Consider the following 14,842-nt stretch of genomic DNA (forward strand, 5'->3'; position numbering starts at 1 on the left):
ACCTGGGTGTATGTGTTTGTATGTTTTGTCTGTCCTCTCCCTGGTGTTTCCCTCTTAGTGATAGTGGTGTGGACTAGCGATCTCACTGGCCTGTTCACTATCCAGGGCTCATATTAGGGAAAGCCAGGGTTTAGGCACGTGATCGCCGCACGGGTGAGGAACCCGTCTAGGGACGTCAGGGCAGTCAGGTGCCAGCCGCAAGGTGAGTTAGGGGTCACCACCTTTCCGTCTCCCTTGGGCAGGGCTTTCCCTGTTTTCCTCCCTGTGCGTGTCGTCGGTCATTACACAGGACTTCAGTAGCGTCCTGGCTGCCATGGTAACCGATCGGAGCCCCAGCATTACACTGCTGGGACTCCGATCGGAACTGACACTGCCACCAATGATGGGGGGGAGGGCGCACTGCCCACCAATGATTTAAATAGGGGGGGGGGCACTGCCCACAAATGATTTTAATACTGGGAATGGGGGGGGGGCACTGCCCACAAATTATTTTAATACTGGGGAGGGGGAGGGCTCACTGTCCATCAATGATTTTAATACTGGGGAGGTGGGGGGAGGGCGCAATGTCCACCAATGATTTCTTGCCCATATTTATTGGGGGACACAGGAACCGTGGCGATAGCTATGTCCTATAGGCGTCGTTGACACTAGTAAAAGCTGTTAGCTCGTCCCCTGGCAGCTATACCCTCTCCAGCCTGGAGAGAGAGCTTCAGTTTTTTCTAGTGTCAATAGGAGGCAAGACCAAGGTAGCTCCAGCAGATTTTTTATTTTAGTTTCATATTTTCTTTCTTTTTCAGGTGGGAAACAGTGGACGCCTCGCCTCCCTGTTCTCCCGGGGCAGCACGCCAGCGTTGGTCCGCCACGCTGCCTCCTCCCCCACAAGACGACAAGTTGGACCAGGGCAGCCTCGCTCCTCTGCATCCCGCGACCAGAAGGGTCACCCATGTGCAAGTAGCTGAAGGGGTGACCCTGCTGGAGAAGATAAAGGGCAAGATGGCGGCAGGGAAGAGAAGAGAGGTGAGTACACGGGACTAGCTGAGGATGTTAACCCTCCTGGCCCTCCCTCCCTCTTGGTGGCAATAGTCTTCAACAGCACAGGGTTTTAGCGTAGCCCAGCACCCCTGATGCCATTCCCTGATGCCATTCCCAGCTCCCCTCAGGCCATTGCCAGCTCTGGAGTCATTCCCAGCACCCCTGAAGCCATCAGCACCTCTGATGTCATTCCCTTCACTCCCCCTCTTCTTGTCCTCCAAGAAGGGACATCGGCACATAGGGGGCGCCGCTCCGGAGGGAGTTAACTGCCATACGTTCGTCGGGCACCGCATCGGTGTACCGGCCGCGATATTGTTTGCCCGGCCCGCCGGGTGCAGCCCCCGTCCGTTGCCGGGCAGGCACATTCGCCCGCTGCTCTCTTCATGTGGCCCGGCCGATGCAGGGGCTAGCATGCCCTAATCGGCTATTCGCAGGGGCTTGGTTTGCTATTTTGCGGCCCGCAAAATCTGGTGGTATCACGCTGGGCCCGTGTCATATCGGACAAGGAGGACCTCTCATAGTTCCCAATCTTCCCTCCGGCCAACGGTACTTGTCACCCTTCCATAGGCGGAATTTTCCCCTCCCCCACGACAGCACCACTGAGAGATGGCTCCGCCTCCAAGGACAGGAAACCTGTAGCATAAAAAAGGTGGAGCCACTCTCCCACCTCCAGTGAGGTTTCCTGTCCCTGGAGCAGGAGACTTGTAGTTTTTATTTCTAGGAGGCCCATGGCTTGGAAGTCCTAGGAAAGCCTAGAGAGTCATGGGTCTTACCAGCCTGAGACCGGGTGCCGGGTCTGTTTAGGGACGATGGAGGTCGGTCCGGGGCCGATTCTTCATTCCAGAGGCTGAGGACACCGGTCCCTCAAAGGAGTGAGACCGCGTGGGGCCGCACGAGCGGCTCGCATGGAACACGCCAGAGGGCGATAGTTCCGGGTGCGCACATGTGTGCTGCAGACTGCCAACGCAGGAGCAGTGGAACGCACCGGAGCAGGAACCGGAAGTCGCGGAATGACGTCACAGAGGTGAGACGTGCGTTCCAGATACAAGTTCCGGTCAGGTGACCGGAAATAAAAGGGGAGACCAGGCGGTGCAGCGTTCTCAGTGTTGGCAGGCACTATTGAACCTGCAGAGATTTCTCCTAACGCTGGGCTGCTAGTCATTTTTTCTTTCAGAAAGCACTCTGCATCCGGATCAGGTTGGTGACTTCTGGCACAAGAAAGCTCCCAGGGAACATGTGGAACTCTCCAAGGAGAGGTGCTGTTCCCTGCTTCATATTTTTCCTAAAAACCTCTATGCCTCTAGGTATATTATGGAGGAGGACAAGAGGTCAGAAGAAGTGGACGCGGAAAAGCAGATGCCGGTATAGGATCTTCTGAGGGGGTAAGAGGCAACGGTTGATATAAATACTGATGGTGTTCTTTGTATCTGCTGTCATTTCTTAGGTACCACCTAAAAAGGTCGCATCAAAGAGAAAGAATAAGGAATGCGCACTATGTAGATGCCCCTTGTCCTCATCTTATTCTAAAAAATTATGCCAGGAATGTATTGACAGAACACTGGCAGAAGAGTCCCCGAATTTTATGAAGGGTATTAGAGCACTCATTAGATCGGAGGTTAAGGAGTCCCTTAAAACATCAAAAAAACCTAAAAAAGCAGCGGAAAGAGTAGATTCAGAGGTGGAGTCAGTAGATGATAGTCAAGAAGGTGTTGATACCAGTACCAGAAATGGAGTGGGGGAGAGGTTTTTACTCGACTCTGTTTTTGGTGAAAAAACCGGACTGTTCATTTCGGACTATAATAAATTTAAGACAATTAAACAAATCCCTAGTCATAAAAAAACTCTAAATGGAGACCATAAAATCGGCAATTCATTTAGTCTTCCAAGGGTGTTTCATGGCAGTGTTAGACCTAAAAGATGCATATCTGCATATTCCGGTGCATCCTTTCTTTCAGAAATTCCTGAGGGTGGCGGTAGTCAGGAACGGCAAGACCAGACATCTACAGTTCCAGGCTATGCCTTTCGGACTATCAAGCACACCAAGAACCTTCACCAAGGTAATGGCAGAAGTGGCCTCATTTATCCGCAAGGAGGATATTCTTTTCCTGCCGTATCTAGACGACTTTTTAATAATAGCAGAATCACGAGAGAAGTGTCAGAAATCTGTCCGGAGAGTGATTCGGATTCTAGAGCATCTGGGGTGGATGATCAATATGAAAAAATCCAGATTAGAACCCAGCACAGTACAGACCTTTTTGGGATTGCAGCTAGATTCCCTGCGACAGAGGACCTTTCTTCCAGTAGAGAAAATAGAGAAGATTCGGAACGAGGCCCGGAAAGCTTAGAAAAATCCGGGAATGTCGGTCCGGAAAGCCATGTCTCTACTAGGCTTGATGACAGCTTGTATACCAGCGGTCCAGTGGGCACAGTTCCATTCAAGACAGTTGCAGGAGAATATTTTGGAGGTAACTGGACGGAAGGAGATTACCTTGGACTCCCAGATGATTCTGTGCAGGAGGACTCTTATCTCCCTCAACTGGTGGTTGGAGGTAAAGAATTTAGATCAGGGTATCCCATGGAATTACCCAGATCCGGTAGTCATTATGACAGATGCCAGCCCATGGGGGTGGGGGGCACACTTCCAAGATCAGTTAAGGCAGGGAAGGTGGTCCCCGTTACAGAGACTATTCTCTTCAAACAGGAAGGAGTTGAGAGCAGTGTTATTGGCGCTAAGAGCAGCCCTTCCAGAGATTCATCACCAGCATGTCAGGATCATGTCAGACAACAGGACGGTAGTGGCATACCTGAACCGGCAGGGAGGTACGAGATCCCGATCTTTAATGAGGGAGACAGAGTTGTTATTTTGGGAGATAAGAAGTCAGGTGACACACATATCCGCTCTTCATATAAGAGGAAGGGAGAATGTCCAGGCCGACTTTCTGAGTCGCCACCGACTAAGACAGGGAGAATGGTCTCTAGATCCCTTGATATTTGCAAAAATTGTAAGATTATGGGGGGTCCCAGAAATAGACCTCTTTGCCACCAGAGAGAACAGGCAGGTGGAGAAATTTTGCTCTCTCAACCCTTACGAATCTCCGGTTGGGGTGGATGCCTTCCTTTTGGAATGGAAGTTTCATCTAGGGTATGCCTTTCCCCCTCTTCAGCTCCTTCCCAGGGTGCTCAGGAAAATCAGAGAGGAGAGGTCGGACATGATAGTGGTCGCCCCCTTTTGGCCAAAGAGGGCATGGTTCTCCCTCCTCAGGTCCATGTCAGTAGTGGAACCTTGGGTTCTCCCCGAGATCCCGAATCTCCTAAGGCAGGGCCCAGTAATGCATCCGGAGGTAGAGTCCCTGCATCTCACTGCTTGGAGATTGAAAGGGCACACTTAATCAAGGAAGGTTTTTCAGAGGCTCTCGTTTCCACAATTCTGAAAAGCAGGAAAAAAGTGACCAACACGATTTATGCTAGAATTTGGAAAAAATTCTTATCCTTTGCAGGCCTCGACATTAATGTTTGGCCAGAAAGGATTTCCACTAGACAGGTGTTGGAATTTTTACAACAGGGATTAACCTTAGGTTTAGCGAAAAGCACCCTAAAGGTTCAAGTTTCAGCCCTCTCGGGATTAAGTGGTAGAAGTCTGGCCATGGATCCCTGGATAGTCAGATTTTTCAGGGCAGTAGATAGGATTGTTCCAGTGAGGGGGCCTAGGTTTCCTCCCTGGGATCTGAATTTAGTTCTGAAAGCCTTAACTTGTCATCCATTTGAGCCTATCGGGGATAGCTCCATAAAAAATCTAACTCTAAAACTGGTGATTCTGATAGCCCTCACTTCAGCACGAAGAGTTAGTGAGATCCAGGCCCTGTCCATTAATCCACCGTTTATGACTATACGAGAGGATAGGGTAGTGTTAAGGCCAGACCCAAAATTCGTTCCTAAAGTCCCTTCTAAGACCAACAGATTACAGGAGATAGTTCTCCCAGTTTTTTTTCCAGATCCAAAGAATGAGGATGAAGAGAAATGGCATCTCCTAGATGTAAGAAGGTGCCTGATCCAGTACCTAGAAAGATCCAGGGACTGGAGAAAGTCCTCATCTTTGTTGATCCTACATGCAGGGGTTAGGAGAGGTAATGCTGCCTCTAAGAGTACCATCGCTAGATGGATTCGAGAGCTGATTTCTCTAGCATACTCTTGTTCTGGGGTTTCTCCTCCACTATCCTTGAAGGCTCACTCTACCAGAGCGGTATCTACCTCCTGGGCAGAAAGGTCCAGTGTGTCAGTTGATCAGATTTGTAGAGCTGCCACCTGGGCTTCTCCATCTACCTTTTATAGGCACTATAGATTACAACTTGATTCTATATCTGACCTCCTTTTCGGTACAAAGGTGTTAGAAGTTGGTACCCACCCTTAGTTTCTATGAAATCTCTCTCAGTGGTGCTGTCGTGGGGGAGGGGAAAAATGATGATTACACTTACCGGTAATCGGATTTTCCTGACCCCACGACAGCACCCATATAATTCACTCCCTAAGGTGGTGGTTGGTGTTAAGATTTCACGTGGTGATATGCAAAAAAAAAAAAAAAAAAAAGTATTTAGATATTGTATTAACCAAAAGGGGAGTCCCTCTCATACTCTGTAAACCCACTGAGGTGGGAGAGTGGCTCCACCTTTTTTATGCTACAGGTTTCCTGTCCTTGGAGGCGGAGCCATCTCTCAGTGGTGCTGTCGTGGGGTCAGGAAAATCCGATTACCGGTAAGTGTAATCATCATTATTTGCAATACTTCGGGATGCAGTACTTGCCTTACCTTATTGTCCCCTGCCACAGGTGGACTAAGTATAGTATCAGTGCCGGACGTATGATTTCCCCCTACTGTAGGTGGCATAATTGCATCTCCACTGGGTTCCGTACCTGCCGTATGCATTAGCCCCTTCCTTAGGTCGCGCAATGACATTATCACTGGCTACAATGTGTGCTATATACATTACCCCATTAATTAGGTGAATTAATTGCACTCCCACGGGGTACAGGACTCGCCACATGCACTATTTCTCGCCGTGGGCATTAACCCACTTCATTGGTGTCATATTTTCCCTTCCACTGGCTTAGGTACTTGCCGTATGGATTCCACCTTCAATAAGTATGGTAATTGCACCACCATTTGGATACGGTCCGACTGTCGCACTATCCTTCCATAGGCGGAGTGTTGCACATCACCGTGCTTCCTGGTGCATTTCCCCTTCCAAAGCAGGGGAATAACTAAGCGTCTTGGGATGCTGCAATTCAACTGGCAACGGTCAGTACCCGCGGGTGCCCGTTACTCTTTCACTAGTGGTATATGGGTGCCGCCAGTGGATACGTTGGCTATTCCTCATTGTATCCTTCTTTTCCTTTGGTGCTGGTTTTGGGCAGGGGGTTACCTAGCATCACTTCTGTGTCATGGAGACCCCTCATCTCCATGGGTCTCCATTGTTACAGTCGGTCATGATATGGTCCGCATCAATACGTAGTGCGTACACCATTGCACATATATGGTGAGTACGTTCCAGCGAGTCGAGTGTTCATTGACTCTGTATTCTCTAGCCACCACTCCTTCTTTGGGATTGGTTATGCTGGCACTCTGGTTTAGCTGCTACAGCTTGTTCTCCTCCACAGGTGCAGCTTTTCGCCAATGCTCGAGTTCGTGGTCGCTGCAGTGGGACATTCCCCTCAGGTAGGGGTCCTACCCTGGCGCTAGCTTGGCAGTTGCACCACTCCAGCGCCCTTCCGGGTAGAGTTTTAAAGATTCGCTCTACTTAACTGTGGCAGTATGGTACGTGGCTTCTACGGATAGTCTTAGGCCTCCCCCATCAGTTTTGCGCTGATGGGGCAAGCGTCGCATACTACTGTGGGAGCGGTATTAAGTGACCACTACATACTTGGGTACTTACTCCACAGCTCTTTCGTCAGGCGGTGGACTTTTTTTAGCACTGAATTAGGTGGCCTATGTGGGTGGCCCCCTCCTCTGCTGGGGTATAGGGCTAGCAATACAGTGTGACTCCCCTTGCCTGCCTTCCTCCTCAGGCGGAGTTTTTTGCACAGCCACTTAATCCTTGGCTACTTCTGTATAGCGCCGGTCTCAGACGGGGAAAGGGCTTAGACCTAGCCTATTCTTATCCTGTCTTTTCCTCTCTGGCTCATGGTTCATAGCCACCCCGCATGCCTTGATGGTTCCTACGTTACTACTTTCCCTCATCTGCATTGCATGGGGTATTCGTTTGGTGGCCTTCCATTCCAGGCCCGCTCCGGTCCCGACTGGTGGGCTGTGGCGCCCTCCACATCCCTCCTTCTACAGGGACTCTCGGTGGTCGCTGCTTAGGCCGCGTGGTCTTGCAGGCGACTGTTCTTGATGCCTACAGGGACGCTTACTGGTGGACACCTGACCATATCGGGAGGGTGTACAGGGACTTTGGGTCCCCCTTCCCCTTTTCCTAGGTCCCCTATCCTTGTTATAGGGCCCCATTCGTTTGGATTAAGGTTCTGGTACGTTGGGGGTTAATGGTTGCATCCTGCTGGCAGGAAGGGGCGTGCTGCTGAGTGCCCCTTTATAAGGCTCTGCGTCCCCTCCCTCTTCCTCTTTGCAGAAGCGCTGTGTCTCTGCCTCCCTCCCTATTGTTTGGATACGAGGTTTATGTTGGTGGGTTTTTGGTCATGTAGGTCTTGTTAATTGGGGCATCCTATTAAGTCACAGCTGGCGGCTGGTAAAGAGAAGTTGGTTACTGAGCAGGTCAACTGGCGTCATCCGCCCGCTGGGAGGCCAGCGGCTGGCGGATCGCATGGGCTCAGCTATGGTTATGCCGTTTAAAGAATTAGCTGTGGCCGACTACCACCCAACAAAATTGTTAAATAAAAGTTATAAACGTGACAAGGTTGTCTGTGTCATTTGTGGTGGGAGGGCATGTTGGGGCCAAGGGTTAGATGGTTCCCTCACCCCCTCTCCTTTCCTGAAAGTGACTACCAACAGTCTTCCATGGGTCTCTGTTTTTTTCCCTCCCTGTGGACTGCTTTTGGACGTCCCACGGTTCCTGTGTCCCCCAATGAATATGGGCGAGAAAAGGAGATTTTTGTATAACTTACCAGTAAAATCTCTTTCTCGCTCTTCATTGGGGGACACAGCACCCACCCAGTATTGTTGTCCGGCCACGGTTGTGGCTGTTGCTGGTTAGAACCCCGTTGGGTCTTTTGACATGGTTGGTGTTCCACGTGTTTTCTTGGTTGGCTTGCTTCACCTACTGCTTGTACACAAACTGAAGCTCTCTCTCCAGGCTGGAGGGGGTATAGCTGCCAGGGGAGGAGCTAACAGCTTTTTACTAGTGTCAACGCCTCCTAAAGGACATAGCCACGGTTACTGTGTCACCCAATGAAGAGCGAGAGAGATTTTACTGGTAAGTTATACAAAAATCTCCTTTTTAATACCGGGGAGGGGGGGTGAACTGCCCACCAATGATTTTAATACCGGGGAGGACGCACTGGAGGCTGATGGCGATGCACTGACTGGGGGCTGATGGAGAGGCACTGATTGGGGGGCCTGGGGGCTGATGGAGAGGCACTGGCGGGCGCTGGTAAGAGGCACTGGCGGGCGCTGGTAAGAGGCACTGGGGGGCAGCACTTGCAAATAAAACATCTGCTTAGTTCTATGTTTCGAGACACAAAGGTATCTACCCCAACACAGTTTGAAAGACTATGTAAGCTTTCGACTTCTACTAAGGGTCTTATATCGGATATTTATGTCTTTTTATCAACCCCTGAACCACCGCAGGTCTTACGACATACATATATGTCTAAATGGGAGAGATACCTTGAAAAAGACATCTCGCCAAGTGAATGGCAACTTATTTGGCGTAGAGCAGCATTGTCATCTACTTGTGTGACCTTTAGGGAAAATTCATATAAGATATTAATGTTTTGGTATCATACACCTCAGATGCTTAGACATTTGAACCCCACTGTTTCTGGTAATTGTTGGAGGTGTGATTCTAGCCAAGGGTCGTTGTTCCATATCTTTTGGGACTGCCCAGTTATTTTTCCACTGTGGAAGGAGGTCCAACGCCTTTTATTACAGATTTTTAACATTACCTTCTCATTGGATCCATATATGTTTTTATTGAACATGCCTCCAATGATACTAAAGAAGCCAGTGCTCTACATGGTTCTTTATATTTTGTCGGCTGCGAGACGCCTTATTGCTAAGTTCTGGAAGAGACGAGATATACCTACTAAATTGGAGCTATTTAATAGTATAGCGGAGGTCAGAAGAATGGAATATTTGACGGCATGCATTAATAATACAGTAGACAAATTTAATAAGATTTGGCAACCCTGGGATACTTTCTTTGATATGAACAACTAAAAGTCTTTTCCCCATTTTTCTTTTGTCTCCCCTCTTGTGTCTTGTCTTGTCTCTCATTTGTTTTCTCAAACTATTCAAATTTTTATAATAGAGTAAGTGATCCATTATCCTGGTTTTCGGGATTTCTCAAGATAAGCTGTTATTTGATTGAGAATGACTAGAGCAGCACATTGGTGCTGTAATTGGGTTGTCAATTTTGCTGTTTCTCTCACTTGGATTATTTGAAAGTCTATTGATCACATGAGAAACTGTATATGTATACTTTTATTATTGTACTTATTCTAATAAAAAGACAATTATACAAAAAAAAAAGAGGCACTGGGGGCTGATGGAGAGGCACTGGGGGCTGATGGAGAGGCACTGGGGGCTGATGGAGAGGCACTGGGGGCTGATGGAGAGGCACTGGGGGCTGATGGAGAGGCACTGGGAGCTAGTGAGAGGCACTGGGGGCTGGTGAGAGGCACTGGGGGCTAATGGAGGGGCGCTGATGGAGAGGCACTGGGGTCTGGTGAGAGGCATGGGGGTCTTATCTGAGGTCTGATTGGGGGTCATTTATATTGGGGTCTGAGTTGAGGTGTGATCTGGGGTCTTATTAACATTGGGGATCTTATTGGGGCTGTTAGCTGAGGTCTGATTAACATTGTGGGTCTGATTGGTGGTCTGACCTGAGGTGTAATGAAAAATATTTTTTTTACGCAGCAGCTTGGAGAAAAAAGGCCTCACAGTCTCACACACTCCTTCTGCCCGGCCAAGCCTGTCAGCACCCCTGAGGCCAAGCCTGTCAGCACCCCTGAGGCCAAGCCTGTCAGCACCCCTGAGGCCAATCTTTCCAGCACCCCTGAGTCTTCAGAACTGTAAGTAAATTATATATAAGGGGAGCATATGATATGAATTATGTCTGAACATAATAGTGCAAATTCCAAGTTTTTGTTTACGTTTTATGTTGCACTGAATATTCTGCGGGGGGTCGGGTGGCAGTGGATATTGGGTGAGTTCCCCCACTTTTTTTCCCAGGACTTAACCCCTGGATGGGGGGTGCGACTTAGAAAACTGGGCCATATTCAATGGGGCTTGGGCCCTGGTTCTTTTCAGACCCTAGCTACCCCCCCTAAGTGGGAGGAGCCTGTAGCACAGAAACCCAACTAAGCTCCTACCACACAGTGCTGAGGAGCTGTCTGTGCCTTCATAGGAGAGCTGACCGTGAAGAACGGGACAAGGTAAGTAGTTACTGTGGTTGGTTGGTTGGTTTGTTTTTAACACTGAGGGCATGACTGAAGCGGGCACAATGGGCAGTAGTTTTGGGGGGATCTGACACCTGATGGCATGGCAGGAAATGCTGATGGCAGCCTGATGGTACTGGGAGGCAGCTGATGGCATCTGGGGGGGGAGACAATGACACTGGGAGGGGAGGTCAGGGGGTGGGGGGCTTGACGGCAGCTGAAGCTGATGGCACTGGGGGGAGGGGAGCCTGGCATCTACAGGGTGCAGATGATGGCACTGGGAGGGGAAGTCAAGGGGTGGGGGCTCTCCAGCAACTGAAGCTGATGGCACTGGGGAGAGGAGATCCTGGCATCTGGAGGGTGCAGATGATGGCACTGAGGGCATGTAGGGGGAGCCTTCATGGCGGTGGGCGTGGTGTTAATACGTTTTTAATTATTAATTTTTAATTATTTTTTTATTAGAGTAGTCAATTAGTCGTTGGATTAATCAATAGAATACATGCTGACACTGTTATGGGAGTGCCCAGATTGTAGGCTGTAAGCCCAGGAGAGGCATGTTAGAGTAGGACCCATCTGATTAGAAGCGACCTTGACGACCGGTAGATGGGCCCGAAATATTTTAGATCAATTATATTCGCAAAGAGCTTCTAGCTGCATTTGCAGTAAGTATGGCCACCAAGCAGTTATTTTTTCAGTGTTTGCTTATATCTTTGTGCAATTGACTAGCGGAGTGCTGTTACCTGTAGTTCTACTAATCCAAGTGTGTTTTAGCCAAGGTAGCGTGCACCTGCGTTCTCATATTCACTTATTGTGGAGGTGCTGGTTCGTTTATTTTTTCCCCATTGTCACTGCCACTAGGGGAGTGGCTCTCCCTGGTGGTGAGATTGAACCGTGCACCACCAGCCCATTTACCATGTGCTTTTAAATCAGATAGCTTGTACAGCTGCATTCTACCCAGCCCATACTGCAGGCTCACAGCCTGGGAGAGGCATGCGTAAGATGCAGCTTGGTACTACTTTGCCCAGATTGTAGGCTGTAAGCCCAGGAGAGGCATGTTAGAGTAGGACCCATCTGATTAGAAGCGACCTTGACGACCGGTAGATGGGCCCGAAATATTTTTGATCAATTATATTCGCAAAGAGCTTCTAGCTGCATTTGCAGTAAGTATGGCCACCAAGCAGTTATTTTTTCAGTGTTTGCTTATATCTTTGTGCAATTGACTAGCGGAGTGCTGTTACCTGTAGTTCTACTAATCCAAGTGTGTTTTAGCCAAGGTAGCGTGCACCTGCGTTCTCATATTCACTTATTGTGGAGGTGCTGGTTTGTTTATTTTTTCCCCTTTTATTTTTTCCCCACTGTTATGGGAGTATCAGATGCCGACCCACTGCCCAGAGATTGCTTTTATAGTTCTGGACTCAATTTGCCCACTTTGATCAGGGGTCGGTTTCGAGATGACCATGGGCTAGGCAATGGCACTCATCACCTCGTTGATGCGGCCTGCCAGAGGGCTGGCAGGCCAAGCTCCTTTTCACGCCCGGGATGACTTCCATAGCTCTGGGCTGAGTTTTCAAAGTTTGAGCAGGAGTCGATTTCCACATGACCATGGGCTACAAAGCGCCATATAGAACTTCCATGGACCAGTATGAAAGAAGGTGAGAGCGACAACACCAAATTTAACTCACCTGGGGGGCGTGGCTAGCGGAGGATGTGAGCAGACGTGCTGAGCAGAGCTCCCGCATCATCTCATCCGGTTATCCCGAATAGAACCCCTTGAATCCGAATTTAATTCACCTAAGTTGAAGCCCCGATACTGCTGAAGTCTGCCCGCTCAAGTGTAGGACTTTTATTGCCGAGTTGTGAGCTGAGATGGGCCCGAAGCGAGACTCTAAAGGTCCGAGCAGAGAGTTGCAAGATGGCGCCGGGCCTGACACGCCGAGGCGCAGTAACCGCCCAAAAGATATCCAGCGAGAGGCAGCTGCCAAACTGGGGAGATTCGCGCACACATCAGAACCCCCAGACCTACCTGAATCAAGCGGGAAGTGAGACAGACCATCGTCTCACCCTGACACCGATCGTGAAGGTGAGGAGGATAGAGGGCACGATTTGTCTCCCCGCGGATCCAACAGATATGAGGCGCTGAGATCCTGCACAGAATCGGATGGCACTGAGGGTATGGAGTCAGATATAGAAGAGCCTACCATTAAAGATGTGCTGAAAGCCATCACTCAGTGTGGGAAATCGCTAACGGCCCTGAGGATGCAGGTGGGCTCCATAAAGGAAGATGTGTCTATAGTGCGTCATGACCTAAAGCGCTTGGCAGACCGCACAACTGCTCTGGAAGGCCGGGTAGGGGAAATTGAGCATGTTGTACCCTCCCTCAAGAGAGCCTCTGCTGATCACACACAGAAAATAGCTCTTTTAATGGCTAAACAGGACGATCTTGAAAATCGTTCGCGAAGGAATAATGTTTGTATAGTGGGAGTGCCGGAGAAGGTTGAAGGGACTAACCCGACCGATTATTTAGAAACATGGGCAAGAGATACCTTTGGGAAAGAGACTTTGACCCCCCTCTTTGCAGTCGAAAGGGCCCATAGGGTCCCCACCAGGCCGTTACCGCCAGGCGCTCCACCAAGATCGGTTCTTATGAAGATCCTGCATTATAAGGATAGAGATATACTCCTGCGTAAGACCCGAGAACAACCTGATCTAACCATTGGAGGTCAGAAGGTGTCGCTGTTTCCAGACTACTCTATGGAGGTCCAGAAGCGGAGGTCGCGGTTCCTGGATATAAAGAGGCGGTTGCGCAGCCTGAATGTCCCCTACTAAATGCTGATCCAGCGCGGCTACGGATAGTCGCTTTGGGCAGAACCACTTTCTTTGAAGATCCTAAGAAGGCCCTCCGATGGGTGGACAGTCACGAAAACCGTTTAAGCAATGCTGATCGTCAGGCGGATGATGGCTGAAGGGCGATTATTGTGGTTCGGTTTGCATGACTGAGTTTATTGAGCGTGTGTGATACTGTGTCTGTGTGATGAGGCAGTCATGTGCGCAGGGTTAGCGGTCATATTATCAGAAGTTTACTGTTCCAATATATTTTATGCTAGCGGAATTATGAATACCACTTATGTACTGGCTTCGTAAAGTATATGGAGGATTATTGAAGAGATAGTGTGGGGGGTGGGAAGCAAGTGTATTGTATATTGTATTGTGGCGAGAAAAGCATAGCTTGAATAACTAGACTAAGCCACGGCTTGCCACTAAAGGTCTAGACCGCACGAGGAGCTGGTGGTTCTGACACGGTTGACTTTTTGAACCTGCAGTCCCTCCGGAAGAGAGAGCGGGGACCTGTCAAACACACCGGTGACCTTGTCCTAGACTATCTAGGGGCAGGATTTATTGGGTGTTTTTCTTTTCTTTCCTGTCTTGTTTTTGTTTTGTTTGTCTTTGTCCAAATGTTGGGGGATACGGTTAGCTTAAGGGCCAGGTTGTGCAGGAATATGCTACCACTTACAGCGAAAATGCAGCTGAAGCGCGTTGCTGGGATAGATCAGACTCAGATTCGCCTCATTTACAGTTGGTCGTATTGTTCTAATGGCTAGTAGGGTGACTTTTTTCAGCTGGAACGTTAGGGGGATAAAGGAGGCCAATAAAAGACGAGCGGTGTTGGATGACATGGGGAAGTATCAGCCCCTGATTTGCTGTCTCCAGGAGACTCATTTACTACCAGATCAAACTAGCATTCTCACACCGAGATGGGCTGGTCACTGCTTCCATGCCACCTATTCTACTTTTGCACGGGGGCTGAGCATCTTAGTGCACAGGTCTATTGCGTTCTCATGTTTCTCCCAGAATATTGACAGAGAGGTCAGATATGTGTATTTGCATGGCTCCTTATACTCCGTGGAATGTGTAATTATTGGGGTCTATATTCCCCCACCATACTCCTCACAGGTGATGAAAATGGGTTATTTGCTAGATGACATTAGGCAAATTTCTGACCATTCACCGATTGTGGCGACCTTTCAGATGTTGCCATCCGTGTCGCGCAGATCTACTAATTGGAAGTTCAACCCCTATTGGCTGAATATCCTAGTTGATCTGTCAGATGTCAGGGACGCCTTAAATAATTTTTTTGAACATAATCTCCCTTCTGCCGGCAGGATAGTAGTGTGGGACACGATGAAGGCTTTTCTGCGGGGAGTACTG

The 14,842-nt window shown here is 49.2% G+C and overlaps 1 long non-coding RNA gene across 1 annotated transcript; it reads left to right on the forward strand.

Annotated features, from left to right (window-relative positions):
- Positions 1-897: 897 nt before the first annotated feature.
- Positions 898-10,149, forward strand: LOC120998688. The gene is made up of 4 exons (XR_005778462.1): positions 898-1,017; positions 6,683-6,740; positions 8,381-8,451; positions 10,116-10,149. It is a non-coding gene; the product is annotated as an uncharacterized LOC120998688 (long non-coding RNA).
- Positions 10,150-14,842: the final 4,693 nt, after the last annotated feature.

Source organism: Bufo bufo, chromosome 4 (genome assembly GCF_905171765.1).
Source record: "Bufo bufo chromosome 4, aBufBuf1.1, whole genome shotgun sequence".
NCBI classification, from domain to species: Eukaryota; Metazoa; Chordata; class Amphibia; order Anura; family Bufonidae; genus Bufo; species Bufo bufo.